General features: G+C 41.7%; 1 pseudogene; it reads right to left on the bottom strand.

The window, feature by feature from the left end:
- Positions 1 to 352: 352 nt before the first annotated feature.
- Positions 353 to 5,432, bottom strand: LOC116423599 (annotated as a pseudogene).
- Positions 5,433 to 5,664: the final 232 nt, after the last annotated feature.

The following is a 5,664-nucleotide window of genomic DNA, read 5'->3' as shown; positions in this document are numbered from 1 at the left end:
CACACCTTTCCAAGGGAAGGACCCTTGAACCCAAGGAAACAACAGCAGAAATATTACTAAATAGAAAAAGTTAAGTGGGCTCATGAGCCTTCAGTTCCATTAAAAAACACACCACAACTTACAAACTGGCCAGATGCCTATTTGCAGCAGAAAAATGAACTTCTTTCTGCTTCTGAGAAAATCAGATTAACACTCTTTCTCTCTCCCTCTTTCCCTCCCTCCTCCACCCTTTCCCCTTCCTTTCTTCTCCCTCCCTTCCTCCTCTTTCTCCCTCCTTCCCTCCCGTCCTCTCCCTCCTGTTCCTTTCTTCTCTGTCTCTGTCTCTCTCTCTCCCTCCCTCCCTCCCTCTCTGTAACACACAATAAACACACTGACACACATACTTTCATTTATGAAGTCATCACTGCTGCCATAACAGCAGCAATAACATCATTAGCTATAAAGAACTAAAGTAAATAATTCACTCAGTTATTAAATAATGGTAATACAATACAAATGTCATTAAGGTCAAAAGGCAAACTAAGTTTATAGCTATACATAGATAAAGGGAGCCACATAAAAACAAACAGAGAGGTATATAAGGTGAAGATCTAGGAAGGTGACTGGTCCTACCTTCTCTGTTTTCAGTTTCTTGATTCGCCTGTGGTTCTCCTCCTCCTCCTCTTCTTTCTTTACCAAAATAGAGTTCCCCAAGAGCCCTGAATCCGAAGCATTTTTGCTAACTTCCCCTCCAGTGGAGGAGGTGACACTCCCAGTGCCCCCACAGTGGTAGGGACTCCCGCCATCATTGCCCTTGGCCCCAAAGCCATATAGGTGCCCCCCAGGGGGGGCTTGGCCACCACTGCCATTGGTATGGCCCTGAAGCAGGTCATGCTTGTCTTTCCTGGATTTCCCTGCATCCTTATCCCTCTTGGAGCCTCTATTGCTCTGACTTTTACCTGTTTTCTCCTCTTTATTTTTCCCACAAGAGGCTGCCCCTGTGGCAACAATAGTGGTGCTGGTGCTGGTATTGGTATTATTGCTGTTTGGGTTGCCACAGCTGCTGCTGCTCACACTTTGACCCAGTGCTGAATTCATGCCAGTTGCCTCTCCAGGGCGCCCTTGGACTTCCTGCCTCTTACCAGCACTGCTGATCTCAGGAATCCCATACAAGGCAGCAGAAGGCAGAGATTTATTAGCATCCTTAGAAGTTTTACTCCTTTTCACTTTTGATTTGCTGGTCTCTTTGTGTGAATTCCCCTGGGGAGCAGAGGGATGAACAGAAGCAAATTTTAGGCCATCAGCTAAGACGGTGGTAGCATTAGCCCCACTGGAAGCCAAACTCCCACAATCCTTGGAGCTGCTGCTGCTAGTGCTGTTATTGGAATTATTCATCTCAAATTTCTGTCTGTCCTTCTCCAAATCAGCGTCCAAATCTATTATTAAATTCCCAACCCCAATTTCCCAATCATCACCACTGTCATAAGTATCAACTGTGCTTGGATCCACACCTTTTCCTGCAGTGGAAATGTTCACTGACATCCTGAAAACAAGATTTCTAGAATGAAAATCCGATGAACTTTCCTTTGGTGATGAGAGGACATTCGTTTATCTCCACCGGGCTTTCTCTTAAAGAAAAAAAAGTCTTCTCTTCCACTTCTTTTTCCTGCCCCAGGTATGTGTCCCGGGTCTATACCCTTCAGTCCAGGTTCATCTTTTCCTGTGAGGGGGGGAAAAGTCGAATATTTCTTGTCTGGGTGTTACCAGAATACAATACAATTAATATTGGGGAGTTAGGGAGTAAGTAAGGGATAGAAAGATAAGGTATAAAGGTGTCTCATGTACTGTTTTCCACTGTCCAAAGCAGGTTTCTGTGGTTTTGTTTTTCAAATAGGAAAATATGCCCAAGATTAAAAAAAAAAAAAATCTATTTAAAAAACACTCTAATAATTTGATTCATTTCCAGAAAGCTAAGAACTACACACACACACACACACACACACACACACACACACACACACACACATGAATTTAGGGTCTGTACAATACCTAAAATAACTGGGAGAAAGGGGAGGAAAAACAGTCCTAACTCTTCCTGAATTTATTGAATTTTAATTTTAAAAGACAATTACCCTTGAAATTTTAAAATTAATTTTCAGGATGGTCTTCAATCTAAATTTCCCCCAATTCTGAATCTTAATCAAAAACAAGAAAGAAAAAAAACCTAGACTCTCTCTCTTTTTTTTTTTAAATTCAATATCCAAAAAAGGACCAACAACTCCTATACAAATACCTCACACCTCCTTTGTGTTGTATGTGCTTGCCCTCAGGAATGAAAACTGCTGAAACAAAGAATGGGTGTCCTTTAGAAAATGTAACATCTAAAATAAGCCTCAAGTACTCCTCCTAGGTCACAGAATTGCTCAGTCGGTTAAATATAGTATTACTGACTGTATAAGAAACTGATTAAGACATACGCTTTAAGTGATCTACACCAAGGTGGCCTCAGTGACCGCAAATGAGTGTGTGTTTGACAAAGATCAGTTAAAATGGTTTTTAAAGGGATCTTTCCCCTTTTTAAACAGTTGATTGTCAAATATCATATATAGATAGATAAGATAAATACACACACACACACATATTGCTTACCTTTAATCCTTTATCATTTTTAATTAGACCAGCAAATCACAATGCTGTTCCCACTCGTCTCTGCAACAACCCTGTGCCTCATTTTACTTAAACATCAAATGATCAAGAAGCAGAAACCAAGTAACACATCTCAGTCAGAATAATCACTCGATAACATTATCCCCCCAGCACACACACACACACACACACACTCACACACACACTCCATTCCTTCCCCTCCCCTTTGGCAAACGCATAAGGAGTCCTTTTCTCCTCAAAAAATATGTTACTGTACAGCTGGAAGATAATGTTTCACATTCAGAACAGAAGCACCAAGGGTGTTTTTTTTTTTTCCTTCTTAACAAGCATCAAGAATGATAGCCAAAAAATGGCTTTAAAAAGTTTTCCCAACTTAACATTCCGTCTTCAATTCCAGCCTTGAGTCATCGTGATCAGTAAGTAATGATCCCGTGTAACCAACCTACAGGCGTCCAGTTCATAACAAGAAAGAATGTGCTAACATCAGGACAAATTAGTGAAAGGAAAGAAGAAAGAAAGGACTGAAAATCTGGGCTGGATTTTTCCTGTTAGTCGGGAAGTGGCATTTTTTTTTTCGCCCGTCCTGACAGATTTGTTTCTTGAACTAACTTGAGGAGGAGGGGGGGGGGGGGGGGGGGGGGGGGGGGGGGGGGGGGGGGGGGGGGGGGGGGGGGGGGGACATTGCGGGGTGAGGGAAGAAGGGATGGGGTGGAGGAGGGGGTGTTTGGAGAAGAGGAGAGAAAGACGAGGGTCTGGGTGAATGATTCAGTGATCTGATAAATCAGTTATAAAAACATTTGTTCAGAAGGGGGCTTGGTCTTTCCCCGTTTTATGTTTAACAACATAAAGGGGGGAAAAATTTCCGTGTGATGTCCAGAAGGAAAATTCCACTGTCATTCAAGCCAATCGGTCATGTGGTAACACGGTAATTAGAGTCCAAAAAGAAAAACGCGACCTTTTTTCAGGACCGTTTTTCTGGTTGCAGCAAATGGCGCATCTCCCTTTTATTTATTTTTTCTCTCCCTCCACTCCTCTACCCCACCCCCTACTGCATTAGTCCGATGGTCTTGGAGGTTGGCTTAGTATTTTTAATTAGCTGGCGTTTGGAACCTAAAAGCTGTAATGAATTGTTGATGGATTGAAGGTAAAGAGTTGGTCTGCAGGAAATGTAGGTGGGGGGATGGGCGAGTTAGCAACAACCAACCATCTAAAAGGAACGATTTTGTTACAGTTCAAGCCTTTCACATCACGTGAGGATCAAGGGCTCAATTGGTTGTCGTGAGAACAAAAATGGGTGACAAGCGTATCCAGAAAATACTGATCTGGTCTTTAAAAAAAATCTTAAAGTCTGCTCCCTCCCTCCCTCCCTCCCTCCTTCCCTGCCTCCCTCCCTCCCTCCCTCCCTCCCTGCCTCCTTTTTCTCCCCCTCCCCCCACCTCTCGTCTCCAATTCCTCCTCTATACCCTCCTCCTTCCACTGTTGGCACAGCTACAAGTTATGAATGTGAAACATTTCTCTGAGAACAAGATCCCTGAAGTTAGGAATGAGTGAAATGTACTGAACACGAAGGCAAAGCATATGTTTTAAAGAAACACGTTATAAACCTTTCCTCAAGTTATCTCCAATTTGTAGTAGTTTTAAGAAGAGGTGGGGGTGGGGAACGGAAACAGGAAAGGGGAAAGGGAAGATATGGGGAAAATGAGGGAGAAATGGGTAAAAGCAAAACATTTGCTAGCTTCTAGACTAATTTCTGCAATCTATACATCATCGTGGTTGTTAGTGGGTTTATTTGGGTTGGATTTTTGTTGTTTAATGGGGGGTTGCTCTTGGCTTTTTGGAAAGAGGTGGAAAAAATACTAATAACCATTACTTGTAACGAGTGTTTTCCTTAGCACAATATCAAAATATTCGGCCCTTATTAAGTGACAGGGGACAAAAATCAGTTCGTTCCCGGGTAATCACGTCTGTAGCTCCCAAGATATTTCTTCACGGGAGCTACTTGTTTCTGGTTGTAATTGCAGGCGGTTGGGTGGGGTAGGAGAATGGAGACTATGCAGACTGGTATGTAATTGTGTCACTTTTATTCTCCTGGTTAGTAAAAGAAAAAAAAAAAAAAAAGAAAAGAAAAGAAAAAAAAAGGAAAAGAAAAAAAAAAAACTCAAGGTAATATACTTTAAATACTCCCCTCCCTCCTCCCACTCCCAATCAAGCCTAATTTGTGTGAAGAGGTTTCACCCTCGGCTTAATAAAGCTAATCCTTTCGTGTTTTGTTTGGTTTTGTTTTTTAATTCGAGCAAAACACTGTAATGGCAACGCATAAAACTCGTACATTCCCCTGCATGAAATCCCCTCTACGTGCTATATACACACCATTAAACCGTACTTACGGTCTGTATTGGATCGAGTTGACCTTTTCCTTCTACCTGCATTGAATATGTTTTGTTGCAGCCGCTTTATTTTTAAAATTATTATCTCTTCAATAAATTTATTAAGACGGACCATCAAATGTCACAAACCTTCCTTTTTTAAAAAATTAAAAAAAAAAAAAAGCCCCCTGTGCACCAACATACAACAAGCCTGTACTGCAAAATTGAAATCAGAACTGAACGCATATACATATACACAGAGGGAGGAGAGTAGAGCAAAAAGAAGCTCGCTGTATACCTGAAAGGGGCTTTTCTTTGTTCCCAATTCTCTTTCTCATTTGGCCAATCAGAACCCAGCTTTTATGAAACCGAGCCCTATGATTGGCTAGATGCTTTCTCTTGGCTACTGTAGAGGGTTGAGATACACACACATACAAAAACACTTGGGGGTGGGGGACAAGTGGAGAGAAAGGGAGAGAGGGAAAGGAAGTAGGAGGGGTGTCTAGGAAAAAAAAAAAGCGTTTTATTCTGCCAGTATCAGTGTACTAGATAGGGGTTGAAAAACCTGCAATAAAATAAAATCATGCTGCCATTTCAATTACTGCATCATCCACCCAATATTTTATTTATTTATAACAAATCTTAAACACTG

The sequence above is a fragment of the Sarcophilus harrisii genome, chromosome 1, assembly GCF_902635505.1.
Source record: "Sarcophilus harrisii chromosome 1, mSarHar1.11, whole genome shotgun sequence".
Classification (NCBI taxonomy): domain Eukaryota; kingdom Metazoa; phylum Chordata; class Mammalia; order Dasyuromorphia; family Dasyuridae; genus Sarcophilus; species Sarcophilus harrisii.
The sequence above is the reverse complement of the archived record's forward strand: the minus strand, read 5'-3'. Positions and strand labels throughout refer to the sequence as shown.